The sequence below is a fragment of the Thermobia domestica genome, chromosome 5, assembly GCF_964235325.1.
Source record: "Thermobia domestica chromosome 5, izTheDome1.hap1.1, whole genome shotgun sequence".
NCBI classification, from domain to species: domain Eukaryota; kingdom Metazoa; phylum Arthropoda; class Insecta; order Zygentoma; family Lepismatidae; genus Thermobia; species Thermobia domestica.
Genome location: NC_137458.1, coordinates 201,839,701 through 201,862,086, shown reverse-complemented (window position 1 = coordinate 201,862,086; position 22,386 = coordinate 201,839,701). Strand labels below are relative to the sequence as shown.

The window sequence follows — 22,386 nt, the reverse complement described above, 5'->3', positions numbered from 1 at the left end:
AGGGGCTTGCTGACAGGTTTGCAGTTTCTTTGACGGAGTTCGATATTGTAACGATCCTAGCGAACTCCTGAGCCTTCCGCACTACACTGTAAGTTAAATTCGCGAATTAAGACTATATTTGTTTAATTATAAAACCGTTGACAGTTATCACCTGTGCATCACGGACAGCAATCCGCCATTAATTCTTTGTTTTCACCTTTGTTTTAGCCCATAAATGTATTTGTTCATGAGCTCCTTCGTTGCTAAGCTGTTAATGTACGAGCCTTTGGCGTGGGAGACAAGGGTTCGATTCCCGGCGAGAGCTCACGTGGTTCGGAGTCCACGTTAATCAGTAGGTCGACGTCTCATGTAGGTTCGTTGCTGAAAGAGACGTTAAACTCAAACTCAATCTCTGTTCATAAATTTCTTTGTGTATGGTTTTGTATATAAGTGGCGTGGACATTAAATTTTGATTTCAACGCCATATGTATCTAATTACATACACACCTATAAAATGAACACAACAAACTTGGAATATCTATCTCGGAATTATATACATCACGCGGCGCTGCGCGAGAGAGCCGTGTGTATGAAATTCCATACACATGGCAATCAACGTGTTAAGAAATGAATAATAATGGTATTAATAATAATAATAATAAGCAGAAAACGATACGATCACTTACATAATTTATAAACATAAGTTAAAGCATATAACTGAAATGGAATTAGTAAGTTGTTTCTCTCTCTTTCTGAATGCAATAGCCTTTATTGTGCCAAGGCATAGAAGAGAACTTGTGGCACTCACGACTTTGAGGCGGTGTGTGTTCAGAACATCGGATTTCTTTGTTGTTAATCCTAGCTTTCTAGATCGGATGCAGTTATTCCCGGTAGAATATACAAGCAAATAAGACTTTTCTTCCCTCAATATGATACTTGTGGTTGCTTAACCGTATACAGACAGCTGATCCATGGAAGAATCGTTGATAATAATAATAATAATAATAATAATAATAATAATAATAATAATAATAATAATAATAATAATAAAAGAAACTCGACAAATATTCTTGCAAATAATAGGAAAAGGTTTGCGTCACACTATTCACTTTGCAGGACACACTAGTATGCCGCGTTATACAGATTGTGGCACACTGGAATATAGGGTAGCCTTTTTATTTTCCCAACTATTTCAACTGCTTCAATTGAAATGGATTTATAATTTAGTCTTCTTACCCTTCGATTTAGAAATAAGGTTTGCGAGAATTTCATAAAAAAATAATATACTCACAATTTTATATACTAGTTTGTTTTATTCGAAATTACATATTTTCTGCAACTGTTTTTTGATTAAAATTATTTGCAATGAAATTAAGTTTTACGTCCCACGTGTATGCCGGCTAGGCTAAAGGAGACAGTGATGATGAAAAATGAATGAAATAGTCTAATGAAGAAAGTGGGAGAAAACGGGAGTACCCCGAGAAAACTCACGCACACGGTGCTTGTCCAGCACAAGGTTCACTTGGCGCGAGCTGGGTTCGAGCCAAGAACCCCAGGCACCAGAGGTGAACGCTCTACCACTGAAACAACGCGGCCTCTGATTTTTTTTAAAGGAGAAAGGGACTACTTTATGAAAACCTGATGATGAACACATTTGTTAAAAAATACCAGCTTTTCGTGAAATATTGCTTATAGACAGGGGCGGATTAAAGCATTTGGGGCCCTGGAACCGACTATTTTAAGGGAGCCTATGATACGAATATTTCCATCACATAAATTTTCATTGCTGCCTTCCACAGCCTCATAAGCTTATCGAACCACCGAGAACTATGCTGTAATATTTTAATGTGCTCCAAGTTTACAATAATTAGTTTAGTTACATTCATTATTAACAGTTAAATAATTATATTCATTATTAACAGTTAAACGCTGCTGATGGAAAGACTTACATCTAGCAACACCGCGAGCGTAATGAGCGGAAAAAAAAATTAGCATAGGTCTGAAGCCTATAATATAATAAGTTGATTGCTATATTTTAGTATTAAACAGAGGGACTTTGAGGCCCCCCCTGAGCTTGGGAGTCCCGGAGCCTGAGCTCCATTGGCTCCGCCCTTAATCCGCTCCTGCTTATAGATTATACATTCGAAGGGCCGGGTCCGGGCTAAAAATTCCGGCCCGTGCAGACCTCTAGCCCCTGTGTATATGCTATCTTTGGAAGTACAGTAGAGTTTCGCTTATCCGATATAAAACAGGCAGGCATAACGCCGGATAATATGGATGTGTTAAGAAAAGACATATTTAAAGTCAAACTATGATATAATTTTACATATTACGCATCTAATAAGCATGTTTTGTAAGAAATAAATATAATGCATTGAATCAGGGACGATCCAGCGTGAGGTCTGTAAACTGTCCCCTTCCAAGACAAGCATTTTTTAATAAACCTGCTTTTTCTCTTTTGAGGTTTTTTTTTTATCAGATTACTTTCAGTCAGTGTCCAAACTCTTGGCAATGCGTTGATGTTATAATTCTAAGAACATACCGTAATGCCATTGATACCAGGTGGAATTAAAGAACACTTTTAAAATGGGATTACAATTTCGTTTCCGTTCTGTTTATAACGTTAACGTATTAGAACGATACACTGATTGTTATTTGCTATTTTTGTTATGTGATATACGTAGTAGACAGTTTTCCTTATATGTCTCTCGAAAATATTTTCTGATTTCGTTTGTGCTACAATGCAGTTTGTTTAAAGTAAACCGGTTCATAAATGAAAAGTAAGAAAAAGTTTAAGAGAAATACAGAACTGTTGCAGTATTATTATTATTATTATTATTATTATTATTATTATTATTATTATTATTATTATTATTATTATTATTATTATTGCTATTTTTAAAACATTTAAAATACGTGCTTACGAGGATTTGTGCTGAGCCCCCTCCGAAAAGAAAACCTGGATACCTGCCTGCACTGAATGATACACGTATGAGTCATGGTGTAGGCGGGCGTGCTAGGCGAAAGAGTCCAGAGCATCAAAAACAGACTAAGACCACAAATTGCAGTTCTTCTTGCCGATTGATGCTACTTTTTACCTGCAGTAATATGTCGGATAATACGGTATATGGAATAAATGAAGGTCAGATAAGCGAGACCATGGCGTATTGGTGTTTCATACACCTAAACCTGTAAAATATTTGTGCAGAAAACTTCTTTCACTCACTAGCTAAATTTGTGGATATGATTAACTTCAACAATTTTCTATAGCTTTCTTTTTTAATAACGGGAAACTTGTTTATTTTATCACGATAAATCTCGTTTGGTTCTAAGATATCTGTTTCTGTCTCTCTCTCTCTCTATATATATATATATATATATATATATATATATATATATATATATATATACCACACTTTATTGGAGACAAAATTGTTCTTTTTCCAAGAAAAGAGGGTGAGAGAAGAAGCTATACAACAGCCAGCATATACTGAAAACAATCGCTATTACTAATAGTACACTAATTCTGAATAAATATGTCATCAGAGGAAACAAAAGTTATTTCCTTATCATTTTGTTTCGGTTCGTATTAACATAAAAATTATACACTTTCTATAAGTTTTGTAAAAAAAAAAAAAAAGAAAGAAAGAAAAAGAAAATTGGATGGGATGGGATTTGATCTGGTGTCAAAACAGTATAAGAACTACTAGTCCGCCACGCTAACCACTTGACCACACAGAATAACTTTTGTTACCTCTTTTTCTTAACAAATAAATGATCATGGCTATAAAGCATGTCACTTCCAAACTTAAGACAACAGTTTTTCTCTTTGTTTCTATACTTCTGTACATCTCGGTTACAGAAGCTAATTTATATTTGGCAGACAATTTACACCGTAGATTTAAGCCAATATTTTACTCTACTTTCCAGTTCCTTCATTCAACTCTCCTCCTACCAATCGTGTTATTCCCCCTGCAATCGTGCTGTGCTGGTGCAAAAATCCCTCGAAAACATTATTGCCAGTATACACAAAACCGAACATAATTTTGCTTTTTGCTTATATTTTTATTATTTTATTGTATTTTTTGGAAATATCTCCTTAGATGGATTGCTTTCTATTATCTCCACTTACTAATAACTGAATTTTACCCATAAACGTAAGGAAAATGGAATAACTGCAAAAAATCGTGAGGTACAGTATACGATTTTTTTTTTTTTTTTTAAGCATAGGTGTACATTGCTCATATGAGATTTTGTATCTTTTCCTTTGATAATAACCGAAGTATCGTTAGCATACAGTATAATTTTAGTACATATATTTCTGGGTAGATCATTTATATATAGTAGGAACAGGAGTGGATTTAGAACCAAGCCTTGTGGCAATATTTTATTTCTCGGTATGACGATTTGTATTTTATTTGAGTATTAGCTGCATTTATTATAATTTCGATTGATCAGTTCCTATTTTTAAATAGAATTTGAATAATTTGAGAGTTTCCACATATGCCATAATGTCTCACTGTTTATTACACCCCTTACTTAGATCGTACAAAATACCGAGTACTAGAAATTCCTCATTTATTCCTTTTAGTTTATGGTCTATTAGTCTATATGAAGCGATTGAGGTGCCTTTGTTGGACACAACATCGTTTTGCTCATTCGTTATGTTGTGGCCTATAAAAAAAATCCAATAGTCTGCTCTTTAGTCTCAACAACGTTCGTACGTACAGGTACGAATTTGAATTTTTGACCGAAAAATAGGAAAATTTTAATTTCCATAGTTGGCAACACTTCAAATTTGACTAATTACGCATCCACATGAGTATATAGCTACCTGACAAGTCCTAAGTAGATCTCTCTAGAACGAAGGAAGTTAAAAAAAAAAAAAAAACTAAAGAAAATTCGAAATTAGGATTTTTTTTTTTTACTTTGGACTCAAATTTGAGAAGGAAATTCGACTCAGGAAAAAAAAAACATCAGGACAAACCAGGGTTGGCTGGTTTAAACCAAGGTGGTTTAAACCAGCTGTTTTTTTTAAAAAAAAAACCAACTGGTTTAAACCAAAAAAAAAAAAAAAAAGAACGAAAAATGCTTTAAATCGTGTGAACTTCGTGGTGACGTTTCCACATATCAAACCATCCGCATTACGGTTATCTACTTTTCACCTTTTAATCAAGGGGTCCCGTGTTCAATTCTCGGTCGAACCACAACCGATCTTTCAAGTGTAAACCGAGTAGCGATTCGAGATGTCCCTCTAAGCGAAAGTCTTCTCTGTTACAACCTTGGTATTTCATAAGGATGTTAAGCCTAAACCTACGAAATGAAACCAAATAATATATTTCTACTTGAATGAATGCCTGTTGTTTTATAAAGAAGCCAAGGTTGCTTAAATATATTGATAGAAATTGGTAAAATTTATCAACTGCCTACGTAGCTTCCAACATTAGCTTGGATATGACTTGGTTTTAATTTTATTGAATGATATCTACATACCAAATTTGTAATTTAATATCCCAGTTTTAGCGCAGCGATTATGATAGGTTGACCTTAAAATTTTCCATACAAATACATTTAAAGTAATAACAGGATTTTCCCAATGGCTAAGGCGGGAGTTTACCGATTTATATATAATTCTGTATAATGTTTTTACTTGTGTAACTGTTTATCTTTTTGTCCTTCTGATGTGACTCTTGATAATTATATTAACAAGTAGGCCTATGTAAAGATCAGTACAACGTATTTTTATCAGGAGTCCTTAGTGAGTGAGTCGGCAATCGCATTTGTGACCAACTAGTCTCGGTTTCGTGTCCAAATGGACAATTATTTAAACCAAAAAAACCTGGTTTAAACCAAAAAAAAAACGAGTTTAAACCAAAAAATCTGGTTTTTTGGTTTTTTCAATAAAAACCATGGTTTTTGCCAACCCTGGGACAAACTATGATCCAAACATATTTACCGTACAAAGAGATCATCCCGGTATCTTAGTGTTCACACAGAAGAGGACTAAGTAAGTGTAACTACCGTTAGTGACACTTGGACCACCCTATTTCGAAAGAACTAAGTAACAATTCATGTATTTAGATCCCTTGTCACTGCTGTAATTGAAGCAGTGAATAGGAAAAATAAATCGTGTTCACTGAAAATTGTGCGTTACTGTAAGTGCCGAAGAGTAGGTCCAGAAATAAGAAAAATACCTAAAATTTATTACGTATTACGAAGAGAAATGGTGAATCGGTTACTTTTTCTTGAATTTTTTACAATCAAAAGAAGTTATTTTGGCACGTTAAAAGCTGCGTATTGTCGATTTTTTAAAGTGGCAGAATGCTAACTTCAGACATTTGAGTGTAACGAGGCAGTCAGTTGAAAGATGGCAGTTTCATGTGACTGATGTGACACTCCGATTTTCAGCAACAACAACGTATTCTAACACGTTCTAATACGTATTCTAATACGTTCAACAACAACGTATGTTGAGGAACAGGAGTTATTACGTTTTGTGAAGAGGTACGAAGTATTCAAATTGAGCACAAAGTGTAATAAATGTAGGAATAACATAAAAATTAAAAACATAGACAAGTAGTTTCATATTGAACGTAAAAATCTTAGTGATGGTGTGAGAAAAGTTAGAACATGAATGGTTATTTATCAGAATCGTTATTCAAGTTCTCTACCACAACATAAATGTAATTAACCGTAGTGAATGTGCTAAGAAAGCAATTAACCTAACACAAGCTATTGTTTTAAGCGATATTCTCGTTTATGAGCATACTCACCATCGCTACCGCACCTGCTCCTTACAAATGCAACCCCGGCTTCCGCTTGGGCACTCTTGGCCGTGACTCGGTTAGATGGCGTTCGTGCTCTTCAGTCACCACCTATCACAGGTTATTTGTGGTTTTTACACTAGCTTTTATGGCGTATTTCCGGATGCAATATTTATACACAAAACGGTGATGTTTTCTTAAAGAGAATGTGCATCCAGTAATTCTTGGGAAATTCTTTCTAGGGCAGTGACAGTCAATTTCCTGATAAATGACAAAATTTTAACGTTTTTAACTTTGAAGATACTGGAACGACTGCGGCACAAAGGTTTAAATTGTACCTGTTAAGATTTCCAAACTACAGTCTGTCACAAAAAATAGCACCACTTTGAAAAAAACTGTTATATTGTTAATTCCAGCCCTATTCTCCACACCTCGTTGCTCACACACTGTTCAACTGATCTTTTAATAGTTCTGTAATGTTTATGTTGTGCTACTGTAGTACATATATGAACATTATATGAAAACACCAGGAATTTGTTTTGATTGAGTTTTATGCATTAAGGGACCTTATAATCCAGAAATTAAATTTAATGGTATATTTTATTATCACACTGATATGCAAAGTTTATCGCTAAACGGTAAATAAGTTATTGAACGAAAATGAAAAACGAAAATTGTTTATACCACATTATTTATGACACTTCAGTCTTTTGTTACACTGCCACGGGCAGCTCTTAATGCTGCAAACCAACGGGATATGATGTTCACAAGTGTTTCACTTAGTGTAATATCCAGTTCGAGGTGCCAGATTCGAACCAGTTCCTTAGTGATTTGTCTCCTAAGCTGATATAGCTTCCCATGTACTTTTTGTGACATAATATGCCCAGATTATATATAGGATTCATATCCGGAGAATTTGGTTGTTACCATAATATTTGGAAATTCGTACTTCGAAACCAGTCCTAACAATCATAAACTTATCCTCATTCAAGAAAATTAAGTGCCGCTACTGTTCATCACTCCATGCACCGTGTCTACTCACGAACTCTCTTCTAGCGTGTACATGTTTATATCAGTTAAAAGTGGGTTCTTCCTTAGAGTTTTCTTATGTAAGCTTTTTCATTAAATTGTCTGACAATAGTCATCCGGCTTATGTTATAACCTGATTTAGAATAAACAGCCGCTGCATTTCATGTCCTTGGAAGCTCTGTGTGATACAAAATCTTTGAGTTTTACGTCCCACGGTTATGCCGGTTAGGCTAAAGGAGACGGTGATTATGAGAGATGAGTGAAATGGTGGAATGAAGAAAGTGGGAGGAAACGGGAGAACCCCGAGAAAACCCACGAGCACGGTGTTTGTCCACCACAAAGTTCACTTGGCGGAGGCTGGGATCGAACCCGGGACCCCAAGCACCAGAGGTGAACGCTCTACCACTGAGCCACCGCGCCCCCCACTCTGTGTGATACAGCCAAGCGAAAAACCTCTCGATCTAATCTTGCAGTTGTTTTCATTTTCTGAAACACCGTTCTCATTCAGAAGACATACCATACTCTTCTTGCTTCTGTATTACTCTACCAATGATAGTATGATGTATACCTAGAAATTTGGCGATTTGTCCATTTGAGTAGCCCTCACTTCGCAGTGTCAGAATTCTTTATTTACAAAGGCTTATGTCATACACTTTTCTCTTATTTCGAGATTCTAGAGAATAATGAGGTTCTTCAACGTCTTAAAATGTACTTGAAGCACTTCCGTTTACAACGTAAACAAAAGAAACATTCAATAATACGTAATTCTTTTATTAAAATTTCACTTTACACCGCTCCAGAAAAGCAAATAAAACAAAACAAGTGTCTATCATACTTATATTGAATACAGAGACATCAAAAGGAGAGCATCTGAATTACTGTAACGCAAAATACTGCTTGACAGCTTATTAACCCAACTTAAAGCTTAAAGCAAACTTAAAGCTTGTTAGAAACGCCAAGCAAATATCAATATGTCACGGAATGGCTTATTTAAATTGTATATATAATGAAACCCTTGTGGTTGCTCTAAGTGGTGATATTTTTCTTGTGACCGACTGTATGTTATGCATAAGTGTCGGAAGTATTACAGAACGGCATTGTCCGCCCGTCTGTCGACAGGTATCAGAGCAAAAATGGTAAGAGATATCAAGATGCGGCTTTCTGCAATCAATTCAGCTTCCGAAGAGTAGGTTCTATCTCCTTCTTTAACCACCTATTCACACTGAAAGTGGTTCAAATTAACGATTTCCGGTTTCAATATTTATCATTATACAATAAAAACAATATGGCATAGCGAATAATAGCCTTCTTTGTGAATTTAGCGTCCCGGGAACAAGTTCCACCTTTGATCTTCATAATCTATTACAACCAGTAGTTACAGAAAAACTACTTGAAGTCTGAGTATTGACACCCCATAGCTTGAACGTCTACCATACTTTCAGATTGTTCCTATATTTGTACCATTTTCCTTTTGAAGACAGCTCGTTAATGTGCACGTCAAGTTCAGGCACACCCACTCGAAATAATTGTTGAGGAACTATATTTATTTTACTAATTTTCTATTTATTGTTCTACAAAAGATTTGTGCTGGGCGACATGACAATACTCCACTTGCATAGGTAAAGTTTAAAGAGACCACCAGAAGTAATTGTTGAAAAATTAGGTTGAAGTTAGGGAGCCGAACTTTCCGTTCAGGGAAGGAGGAGAAACGCCATACTTTTATGAATTATTCATTGACTATCTAGGATGTTAAAAAGTAGGTAACAAACTGAGTTCTAATTAGTTAATGAGTCACTGAACACGAAAAGAAAACGTATCTGCATTCCGCTCTCGTTGTGTTTTTTTGAATTGTTTGTTTGTTTTGATGACTTGCAAGTCTCAAATGTTTGATGAGACGTCACTGAATGCAACTGCGTCTGCGCAGATTTATATAGGTGGCGAGTGCAGTAATGAAGAAGACAGAGACAGAAGATGGCGACGGACATCTTTACACGTGAAGTGTCGTGCTCTTTGAGTTCTGCAATTGTGAATTATTTTTACAAATTTTACTCCGAAGTGTTTTTACAAATAGTGTGAAAACAAATCTACTTAGAACAAGCGAACAGAGTTCTAATTGTTTGCATACACTTTTTTTAGTTAGCCGAGCAACGAACTTGCGGTAACATAAATATAAATGCTCGAATTTAAATTGTATTATATTACTGCAATGAGCATGAACGTGATTTACTATTTGAAGTTAGCGTGATGCACTAATGTTAATCTTTTGTAAATAACATTATTATTATTTATTATTATTTCCTGTTCATGTCCTTCATGCATGTTTATGTCCTAGAATCAATCTCATATAAAGCACTATGTAAGACCTGATTGAATATTATTTTGAAAATTCTCACATAAAAAGATAAAATAAACAATTGGACTATACCACTTCAAGAGTTTAAAACATGTTCTAGTTTTCGTTTTCCTCACTTTCTGAGAGCGATTGATCTATCCCGATGACAACATGATCGTTGTCTCCATCAAAACCATTTTGCAAGACACGATAACTTTGTTCAATATCCTGGTGCGACTTATTATTATTATTATTATTATTCGACAAGCCATCTGTGTATAATGACAATTTAAAACTTTTTTCTTTAAGGAAATGGTTAAAAAGCTTTCTATTAAGTATCTAGATCCTAATATTTATTAATGTATGCAGGTTAATATCTGAGTAATAAAGCTATCAAATTAATTTCCTGTGTGTAGTATCCTAATTTGATGAATCACATTAAAAAGAAACTGACCAATTATTGACTGCCTAACTATATCGTAAAGTTAGAAATAATGTACTTAGGTACGAGCAGAGGAAACAGGTAGAATTTTATTAAGCCTGTTGCTAATATTATTATTAGCAATAATAATAATAACTAAATTCCTGGCCCAACAGTTCTTAGGACGCCTACACTCAATGACACTCATTCCTGTGGGGTGATGTGTTGTTAGCAGATCGGCTACCCTCTCCGTTAATACTGGCTTCCTAGACTGCAGTTCGCTACTTTTTTAAGTAGCTTCCCAATTGTCCTCACGACGCTGGATGGATGCCGCAACGCCACCACAGTCTGGTGAGTACAAATGGTCACACCTATATTTCCTCTGACCAGCCCCAGGACTGCTTGAATTCGCTGATCTCACGCGGAGTATATCCCAGTGTGGCTAGGGCGTTGGTATTAAAATAATAAATACATATTGAAATAACGATGAAATTAGCTAGGAAATATAAATAAGTACTAAACCGACCCCCTGGAGCTACGGTCCGTGAAGGGCTATGCCTGCCCAATGTCGCAATACAATAAGCATCAGCTATGCACTGAAAATATTCGAAGATCTCGGTTTTTAAACTGTGTTTCTATTCCTATACGCAGTGCTCGAAGTGGAAGATCTAAGGAAGTATACTCCCCCTCTTCTATTTAGGGCATTGCCTTTGTCATCCATAATGCAAAACATAATGCAAAGGCTTGGATCGGAAGTAGAGAAGTTTTGCTTTATACGATAACATTTACATATCTTCCGACATAATTTACACCAAAGTGATTTGTGTTTTAAGCTGAACAAAGTAGAATAAAATAGCTTTCATATAGTGTCACATGACGTAGAATGATTGCAAAGCCTAGCAACCGAAATGTACCTTCTTCAATCACGCTGCAAAACCTACGGAGGCCAGACGGAACAAACGTTGTACAATGCTATGATAACAATAATGGGGTTAGCCATACTGAGAGCTGAATAACAGTGCTACCTAAGTTGGAGCGGCAACTCCGGAATCTAGTTACAAAGAATTTATGGTAGGGACAAGTAAACCCTTAGATCTTTGACTTTCGAGGAAAAAATTGGTTATGTTTCGTCGCGTCCTATAATTTTATCTATCTACATAGGATACAAATGACAAAGACGTCGTCTATCAGAATAAAAATTGGCTTAACCGTTTGAAATGACTTTTATTAGTTAACACTTTCACCTACCTCTATGAGTCATGGACACCCGAAGGGGGCAGGGTGGGCCGCCCACTGACTCACGAAATGTATACAAACAGAAATACTAAACATAATACATAGCAACCATGAAGATAGCCCCTCCTAGAACATTTCAGGATGCCATGCGCAGACTGGCTTGTTTTCACGTCATTTTTATTAAAATGCATATCCTAACAGAGGAGAGGAGTTAGAATTTATGCCAAAAATAGAATATCTCACATTTGTGAGATGAAACTTGACCCCATGCCGTTAACGTCGCCAATATCTAATGGCCCACTTGCCGGTAAATGTTGATCATCGATATAGCGACGCATCGAAAGATTGCCGCTAGTGTGTCCCTGGCGGCAGGGTTTCGTCGAGTCAAAACAGACATTTAGAGTAGGGGTGTTGTAGTTACCACCACGTAGCGGCGATGACTGCTTTTCGATTCGTCGCGGAGAATCGGCGAAGGGACCAAAACGACTTATCGCCAGTCATGCGCATGCGTTTATTATTATATATTTGTTTTTCCTGACGAATGTTCCTAAAGTTTCGCGCCATTCCGGGAGAACTTTATATATATTTTGTAAGTGCTTTTTAGACTCATCTCAATGTAAATGAATCATGCATATAGGCTATTTAACATATTTTGGTGGCGTAATTTTTTAATTCATTGGCATTTCGTCGCGTCTCTGCCACCGGTGGTATAATTTTCAAAACGGAAGTAGGGCCACCGCGGATCGTTGCAGTGGGGCCATCAATTTTTGGCGAGAGGTCGCTAGTTACCCATCGATGGTCCACCGACGCTTACGGCACGGGGTAACTCTAAATTAAATTTAATTAGGAAATTCTTATAGTTGCTATAAGAACTAGTTTTTGAACTTGGACTGTGTAATATTTGTCTTTTGAGGCAAACATTTCCCAAGTTCGAATATCTTCGGGAAACAGTAAACCAAAGATGATAGGTTCGAACCCACAATCCAACGTTCACAATCGAAAACATTCTGTAAATCTGTATTTTCCTCTTTTAAGTGTAATAAGATATGTTGATCCGTTATTAAGTGTACTGTAGAAACAATTCATCATTGTAATACTTAAGGATAAAGTATTTCGAAATTATGTATACATGGGAGCACATGATAGTTGCCTCAATCCAGCTATAATCAATGCCCTCAATTTCATCCATGCAGTTCAAACCGATTTTCCTGCCTGTAAGCTGTTATACAACGACAATTAGTCTAGTTGTTTACGTGTCGAACTGCTGAGCCAAAGAACGAGGGATTGAATCTTGGAGATGGACATGTAAATTTTTATTACTTGCAGAATTATACATTTCACCCATAATAAAATGAGCATTAAAACAGTTTGTGTTTCCGTGGAAAAGGAAAAATTTATTTCAAATTAAACTTGTGAGCAGTGAAGCAAAACGAATTGGGCACATGGTTGTCCGAATACCTGACGATTTGAATAATTCATACCTTTAGTATGGAGTTAAACCGCTTTCTGATACGTATAAAGAAATCTCACTGATCTAAAATCCATTACGAAATAGGACCTACCAGAAGCTTCAACACCACGTCTGCGTCACTTCGGTGAACGCTGTATCGAAACTTTCTATATAAATTTCACTCACTTGACGTCTAGTCACTCGACCGTACTTGGTTTGTTAGCTAACTATATTGAAAGGGTATAGACGAAAAATATGCAAAATCCATTTTTCATTTTGTCAGGAAACGACGAAAATGTGACGCCCTTATGTTTCAGAATTGTTGAACTTTTTTTTTTTTTTTTGGGGGGGGGGGGGATTTCACTCATCTGCTGTAAGTAGTGACTGTTGCTGTTAACCATTGCTTTCTTTCATTTTTCATTTACACATCCTATCCTCTTTCAAGTTCGGTTCCACATGCCATTCCATTTAGTTTCATATATTCTGTTCGATTAAATACACATTCCTCAATCTCTTATAATATATAAATTAACAAAACGGTTCTCTTGCTTTCTTTCTAATAATGATGATTTCGATTTCAAGAGAGTTAATTTTAAATAAACTTGCAACCAATTTGTTAATTGCTACGAGCATTGAGTTCTTCTTCATTCTGGGTTCATATATATTCTTCAGTGTTTACATTCTAAGAATAATAAATATTTATGCCAAAATTAGATATAATTGCAGTATACGAAGGTTAAGTGGGTAATAAAGCAGTTCAAGCCAATATCTTACTTCAATCTGTATCCTACATTACAATTATCGTTAAAAGAAATTTAATATTCGCATCCAGAATTGATTGTATCTAGGTGTAGGATGGATAGGGATGAGCACGAGACAAAATTTGAGGTCGTCTCGTCTCTACAATATGCTGTAAAAGTGATGTCTCGACTCGAATTGTGTCAGGAAAATTCTGTCTCGACTCGACTCTGCGCATCCCTAAGGATGGACAGTTTGAAGAGCCCAGTATTCCAAAGCTGGCGGGTAACCAATTACACCATTACGCAACACCTATTTCAGACACAACCATTATTATGCACTTCATTTTCACAAGCTGCTTCTTATAATAACTATATCGATTTTCTACTTAAATTCAATTATGGATAATTGTTTCTTTTGTAGCAGCTAATATTCATGCTATACAGTATAAAACAAATACACATTCAATGTAAATAAATAAAAATGCAAGATATTACAGATTACTGGCATTGCGATTTAATCCGATTTTAAGCAGTACATATTTTCTAAATAATTGTTCAAATTGCTTTATAAGAATCCAGATTATGAGGTACCCTAAATTTTTGTAATGCAAAAAACATATATATAGGTGTATTTTAGGGGACTTCCGGGCTTGATCTCCCCTCCCCCCCCCCCACGAAATTTTATGTTTATTCAAATAAAATATTGTAAAGAATGAAATATCTTGTAGAATGTTCACATTTCCAAGAATGAAGTTAGCAAAGCCCCCCGAAATATATATATGAATAATTTTCATTTTGGACGTGTGGTTTTAGGTATTCAACTGTGTTCACATTTCTCATTTTAGCGTTTTCGTATATGAATTATGGACATGGTGGGCTAGTAAATGTGACAGGAATTTGAAAAGTGACAGTTCGTCGGATAATGTGTTTCCAATCACTTTACAGTAGAAATTTATATTTATAAAAAAGTTCTCATATATTTTATAAAAGGAAGAAAAACTTTAACTTTCCGCACGGAGGCTCAAACCGTCGCCCTTCGTTTCAGAAATATCAGTAGCAGTACTAAGCCCGCTTGACCACAGACACAACTTACAAGAGATTGTGTTATAATATTGATAATAGAATCGCTCCAAGCACAGGTTTCTACTTGGAGGTTTAAATATCCATTTTCTGTCGTTTTCAGCAATTTCTACTTAAGATAATGGTTGATTTTGCATATTGGAACTGTGCATGAGGTGTGCAACCAATATTAATCTCAGAAATAAGTAGTTTGATTTTGTTTTTACATTTTCACCTTTGTACAGATCTGCGGGAATTGTGACGGATCCAGGCTCACTTTTTTGGACTTAGTTTCTGAACGAGTTTCCAGCTTTTTATGAATAGGTGCGTACAACCATTCATAGCGACTCCTGGAAATCATATAGTAGGTTGACTGAAGTGGGATTTCAGCACTTCACAGTGAATCATAGCCTGATTTTCGTAGATCTCGTTACTGGCGCTCATACGCAAAATATCGAGCGGTTGTGGCGAGACGCAAATGACAGCATTCCGAGATACGGAAACAAAAGACACCATTTCGTCGGACATCTGGCCTCCATTCTTTTCAAGAAATAGTATCCTCTCACAACGCGGTTTCACAACTTTCTGTTGGGAGTGGCTCGAATATATCCTCCAACCATTTGAGGCATGTGAAAATGAATGCTTCCTGGTCCTTATTCTCTTTCTCGTTGCATTCCTGAAATTTGCCCTTGCACTTAATGTGTCTCTGTACTTCCCTTGTACTTAAGGTATGAGTATGTGTGGGGGCGATTGAACGCACATCTCATGTTCCGTGCACGTAGATACTTCTTACTGTTGCACTACCTACAAAGTGATTATATTTGATGTACAAGTGGTAATACAATTTCTCTGGTACCAGTCTACTCAAAAATTCTTGAAACTGTGATACATATGCAGTTATGTGATTATCTTGATAAGTATAACGTAATTAGGGATTCACAGTTTGGTTTTGTAAACGTTAGATCTACTGTTGAAGCGATCGATTTGTTAGTAAAGAAGGTTATTAGAGGTTTGAAAACAAGGATTTTGTTCAGGCAACATTTTGTGATTTAAGCAAAGCCTTTGATTGTGTTGAACACACAATTCTCCTTATGAAGTACCCCAAGGTTCAGTACTTGGGTCACTTTTATTTTTACTAATGATAAATGATCTGCCTTACTTTTTATCTGCTTACTCTATACTATATGCTGACGATACAACCTTCCTAAATACTAGTCCTGATCTTAGTAGACTTAATTCTATAATTGAATATACATGGGATCAGGTTGTGATTTGGTTTAAGACCAGGGTGGATTGATTTAAATCAGTCTGATTTAAATCACGATTTAAATCACTTGATTTTTTAAATAAAAATCGCTGATTTAAATCAAATTCCGAAATAAAATAATTTAAAGTGAAAATAAGTAAAATCCCGTTTCTGTTCTATTATTTCGGTTACGGAAGTGAATAATCATAATACAATGAGACTCAAATGTACAGTATGTACAGCATAGTATGAAAACAAGTGTCACGCACGGGATGATTAGGGAAAATCCCGTTTTGAACGGGTAATGAAGCAATCCTGCTTTCTTCTCTTCCTAACAATGGGTTTGGGTTTTTAAATCGTTAACTATTCCAACGGGGAAATCACCATCGACATTTGAGACGAAAATTCTTTCGAGTGCCCGTCTGCTTGTTTGTTCCCAGATAATAGGGCGTATTTAGAGGGGTCCTATCCACCCCCCCTCCGATTTTGTTTTTAAGATTTATAACTTAAGGCGAAATTTATGTATTCCGTGCCTCAAGCTAGTTCAATTTTTTTTAAAAAATATGCCCCTACCAAATATCAGTAACTTTTGTGAAAAAAAAAAAAAATGTCATTTTGATAAACGTTGCTGTACTTTTCCTTAATGTTTAACCTTTTAAATTATATTACCTATTTTTATTCTATTAAAAATCGAATCTTCATTATTCGATTTAAAAAGTACCAATAAACCTTTTTACTTCGTTTTTTTTAAGACTGGAAGCATTGTAGAACATGTTACATATGCTTTCACACCTTTCTGCGTCGAGACATACTGTGTGATATCATATATTTAAAAATTTATTTTTTATGCCAATTATTCTTATTTTTTGGCGAGCTTATATTGTGCATTCAAAACACTGAAATTTTGCACACTCGCTCAGTGCACCCCTTAGTATTTTTCAGATCTCTGCGTGAAAACTGGAAGCGGGGGGGGGGGGGGTCTAGAGAGGAAAATGTAAAAAAAAAAAGATATTTTTTAACAAAATAGCTTTTTTCGCGATTCAGATGGAGACATATGAATTGTACCGTTTGAAAGGCTGTTCTATTCTGAAGAAGATGAACGAACCATGATCCGAGGATAAATTGGGATGTTTCAGGAAACTGTTAACTGAGATCCTGTTTTATACATGAATCTAGGGTATTTGGGGGATATTATTTTTCGCGGGCCTACTTTTGCACGTAGAAGATTGAAATTTTGTACAATTATTCAATGCACCCCTTAGCATTTTTCAGTGTTTCAGATCTCTACCGTAAAAAGTAAAAAAAAGGATATTTTTAACAGAAAATCCCTTTTTTTCGTGATTTTCCCTCCCCAGATACACGATGGAGACATTTGAATGGAACGATTGAAATTTTTTTTATTCTGAAGAGAATAGTGTACAAATTTTTATGTCTGAGGAAATTTTTATATTACATGCGGGTTATCTGGGGCATTGTGGGGATGTTCTTAGCTCATTGTTAAATATTTTCCCCGCCCTGACTATTCAAGATAGCTTGAAATGTTATACACACATTTAGTACACCCCTTAGAATTTCCCAGTTGGTTTTTGAGATATGTGCGTTAACACAAGGGAGTCCAGAGGGGATCAAAATTTGAAAAAAAAAATCAGAAAAATCCAATTTTCTTTCAAAATTTCCCGCTTCAGAGACATGATAGGGAAATCTGAATATTACCTTTTTCAAAGGCTATTCTATTCTGAAGAGAATGAGGTATGAATCATGATCCTAGGATAAATAGGGATGATGATGTGGCTGCTTGACTGAAAGCTTATAATTTATATTTAAAAAAAAAAAAAAAAAAAATTAAAAGGGTTAAGAAACATTGTTTGTGATTAATATAGGTTAACAATTGGGGATTAATTCAAAATTTAACCCTTATACTTTCACTTAAATGGCATAATTAGCATTTAATACTAATTCCTAATGCTTTTTCTTCAGTTCGCGACTTGTAATTTACGAGGAGAAAGATTTGATTTAAATCAAAAAAATCGTGATTTTTTTCCACCCTGTTTAAGACTAATGGTTTTTAACTTAACGAGAATAAAACTCAACATATGACTTTTAGTCTAAAACAAGTGCCTGTTGAGAATAACTCAACATGTGTGAAGTTTCTAGGTATATATATTGACAACAAGTCATCGTGGGAACAGCATATTAATTATATTTCTGGAAGACACAAGAGTAATATATCTGCTAAAACAATTAAAAGATCATATCCCTGATAACTATGTCAGATCGGCTTACTTTGCTTTTTTTCAAAGTATAATTTTGTATGGTATATTATTTTGGGGTAACAATTATCATGTAAATAGCATTCTTTTAATACAGAAAAAGGCCATCAGAATTATTTCAAACATAGACAAATTAGCTCATTGCAGACCTTTGTTTATCAATCTTAAAATTATGACAATAATCAATCTATACATTTACACAGTACTCTTCTATATAAAAAGTAATCACCAAAATTTACAACTCAGGCAAGACATCCACTCGCATAACACTAGAAGTGGTAAATTCATAAATGTCCCATATCAATGACTGTCCAAATCATTAAATAGTTATGAGACAATTGGAATAAAACTGTATAACAAGTTGCCTGCATCACTAAAAGATGAACATATAGATAGATTTAAAAGTAAGTTATACAATTGGTTAGTTGCAACGCCCTTTTGTTATTTACAGGAGTATTATAATTGTTCAATAGAAGTGTGACGTATTTTGTAATCTCGTGTTAAGCTTGTATTTAAAATGTATATTGTTATTGTAATTTATTTTGTAATGTCACTTCATCATTAATTTAGTTATAGATCATTATTTACACTTACGTATCAATACTGTATCACATTTCGACATTGTCTATTGCTATGTATAGCTTAACGACAATAAAATTATTATTATTATTATTAATAGAACACATAACAAACGCATATCACGCTGTATTCACACTCCATGTTGGAAAGTGAACACAACATGATCTGGGTTTGTTGTGTGTACCATTACCACTTGTACATGATATACAATCATTTGTAAAAATGAAATGAAATCTTTGAGTTTTACGTCCCACGGTTATGCCGGTTAGGCTAAAGGAGACGGTGATGATGAGAGATGAGTGAAATGGTGGAATGAAGAAAGTAGGAGGAAACGGGAGAACCCCGAGAAAACCCACGAGCACGGTGTTTGTCCACCACAAAGTTCACTTGGCGGGGGCTGGGATCGAACCCGGGACCCCAAGCACCAGAGGTGAACGCTCTACTTATACAATCATTTGTGTACGTAGTGCAACAGTAAGAAGTGTCCACGTGCACAGGAGATCAGAAGTTGCTCTTCTACGCTATTACCAAAAGGTATAACTGTTTCATGATTGGCGTTTAAGTACAGCATCCAGACGTACCAGTATGCCCTGTAATACATAATGCTATCGAACCCAGTCAGAACAGGGCAAAGCTGGTCGGCTCGCTCCGGGGCAGGGTTGGCTGGCTTAAACCAAGGTGGTTTAAACCAGCTGTTTTTTTTTTTTTTTAACTGGTTTAAACCAAAAAAAAAAAAAAAAAAAAAAAAGAGGAACGAAAATGTTTAAATCGTGTGAACTTCATGGTGACGTTTCCACATATCAAACCATCCGCATTACGGTTATCTACTTTTCACCTTTTAATCAAGGGGTCCCGTGTTGAATTCTCGGTCGGACCACAACCCATCTTTCAAGTGTAAACCAAGTAGCGATTCGAAGTGTCCCTTTAAGGGAAAGTCTTCTCTGTTACAACCTTGATATTTCATAAGGATGTTAAGCCTAAACCTACGAAATGAAACCAAATTATATATTTCTACTTGAATGTGAACTTCAAGTAGAAATCAGAAGGTTGCTTAAACATATAGATAGAAATTGACAAAATTTATCAACTGCCTGCGTAGCTTCTAACATCAGCTTGGATTTTACTTTGTTTTAATTTTATTTAATGATATCTACATACCAAATTTGTAATTGGTAATAGTTAAGAACAGCTACTTCTCATCTCCCGTGCACGAGGATACATCTTACTGTTGCACTATCTAAACACCCTAAGTACAAGGGCAAGAACTCAGTCTATTACCTACTTTTTAACATCCTAGATAGTCAATGAATAATGCCTGAAAGTATGGCGTTTCTCGTCCTTCCCTAAATGGGAAGAACGGCTCCTTAACTATAACCTTGTAATTTAATACCTCAGTTTTAGCGTAGTGATTATGATACGTTGACCTTAAAATTTTACACACAAATACATTTAAATAACATGACATTCCCAATGGCTAAGGCGGGAGTTTCCCGATTTATATACAATTCTGTATAATGTGTTTACTTGTGTAACTGTTATCTTTTTGCCCTTCTGAAATGACTCTTGACAATTATATTAACAAGTAGGCCTTTGTAAAGATCAGTACAACGTACTTTTATCAGGAGTCCTTCGTGAGTGAGTCGGCAATCGCATTTGTGACCAATTAGCCCCAGTTTCGTGTCCAAACGAACAATTTTTCTTGGATGTAAGCCGGGAAGCGGTTCGGATTCCGCTTTAGGCTTATGTGACCCTTTCCAGCATAACCTTGTTGTTGCATAATAAAACCAAGGCGAAACAGACTTAATTTCTGTCCATATCTAATATTTTTTTTTTTTTAAATAAAAACCATGGGTTTTGCCAACCCTGCTCGGGGGTGCGTCCGAATGGAGTACGCGTCAGCGATGGTGAGTGCACGTATAACAAAAACTTGTGACAGCACGTGGGTTTTCGCAGTAATACGAGCACCTATAGCACTTGTAATCGTCTTACACTGGTAATCCTATACTTGTTAACATAAAATACAGTTGGATTACGTACTTTTTAATTCTGCCCCCTGCAGAAATTTGTTCCTTAGAAACATGCTTTTCATAATTTCGTACTTCACCTGTAAATTATCCAAAACATGGTGTGTCTAAACTTTACCAACATCCTCGTAATTTGCAGGGCCATTTTGACAGATTAGCCTTGCACTACTTACATTTCCGAATATATACGGAGTCCTATTGTTTTATTTTTAGATCTTACTCTATTATGGCTAAACAGTGTAGAATATAAATTTGTCTCTCTGCTATGAGACTTTATTTAATGTCATTTAGTTTTCCATCGTTAATACTAGCAGAAAATGTCAATGGTGGAACTTCCGAAATCGCAATTACTTCCCAACATGAAAAAGCAACATACTGATGTCATAATTGAGAATAGAGATTCTTCGAAATTACATTACGATACATTTCCTTTTCAAATACACTACATTATATTTTCTATTTAAAACTTTGCCAATATATCAGCTGTACAAATATGTATTTAAACTTTACTTACTTAAAGTAGACCAACCTTTCATATCATTTTGCAAGTAGATATGAAATATTTAATAGCCGTGCACATATTCCATTCACTCCCTTCCTTTCCCATATCATTTAATTATTTCACATCTTCAGTTTTGCTGTATATGTTACTTCGTAAAATAAAATAAAGTATAAGAATATGGATGTACAATCACTCACATATTTCACTGTTGTGCCACTAGATGTCACTGATATGTACGACACAGCTAATGATGATTGATAACTAAAGCCTACCTCACGGTAACATCATGGTATGTAATGTTACCTTATGTTCACAGTTGCCAAGTGTAGAATTAACGTACGGGAAACTAGAAAAACTCTCCGAAATTGAGAAATAAACAATTCCAATCATTTGTACAGATTCTCGTTCAAAAATATGTTTCTTAATTACCAAATTATAGCTATTTCTATATTATGATTCCAGCTTCGCAAACTAGAGCTACCACTATTTACGAAATCAACATTTGTCCATAACAGTCTTAATCCAGCGATTCCCTATGGGTGTTTCGCGCAGCCCCAGGAATATCTCGAAATTATAAATATATCGATACATGAGGCTTAGTATAAGTTTACTTTCTATACGACGCTTTTTTTTTTTTTTTTTTTTTTTTTTTTTTTTTTTTTTTTTACCCATGAAAGCTTTAATAACAATTTAAAATCAATTTCAGGGTCCTTGCAAGGGCGTCACTGGCTGGAGGTCGTATATCCCTAAGTATC

The 22,386-nt window shown here is 35.4% G+C and overlaps 1 protein-coding gene across 4 annotated transcripts in view; it reads right to left on the bottom strand.

The window, feature by feature from the left end:
- The window catches only part of LOC145686345 (uncharacterized), a 244,867-nt gene extending 222,702 nt beyond the window's left edge, over positions 1-22,165 (bottom strand). The window contains exon 1 of one of the 4 annotated variants that reach the window (XM_081759588.1): positions 21,829-22,165. The gene's annotated coding sequence lies outside the window, so the exon portion shown is untranslated. Of the gene's footprint in view, positions 1-21,643 lie in introns of all 4 variants that reach the window. The other 3 variants (XM_081759589.1, XM_081759586.1, XM_081759587.1) reach the window with 3 other exon arrangements.
- Positions 22,166-22,386: the final 221 nt, after the last annotated feature.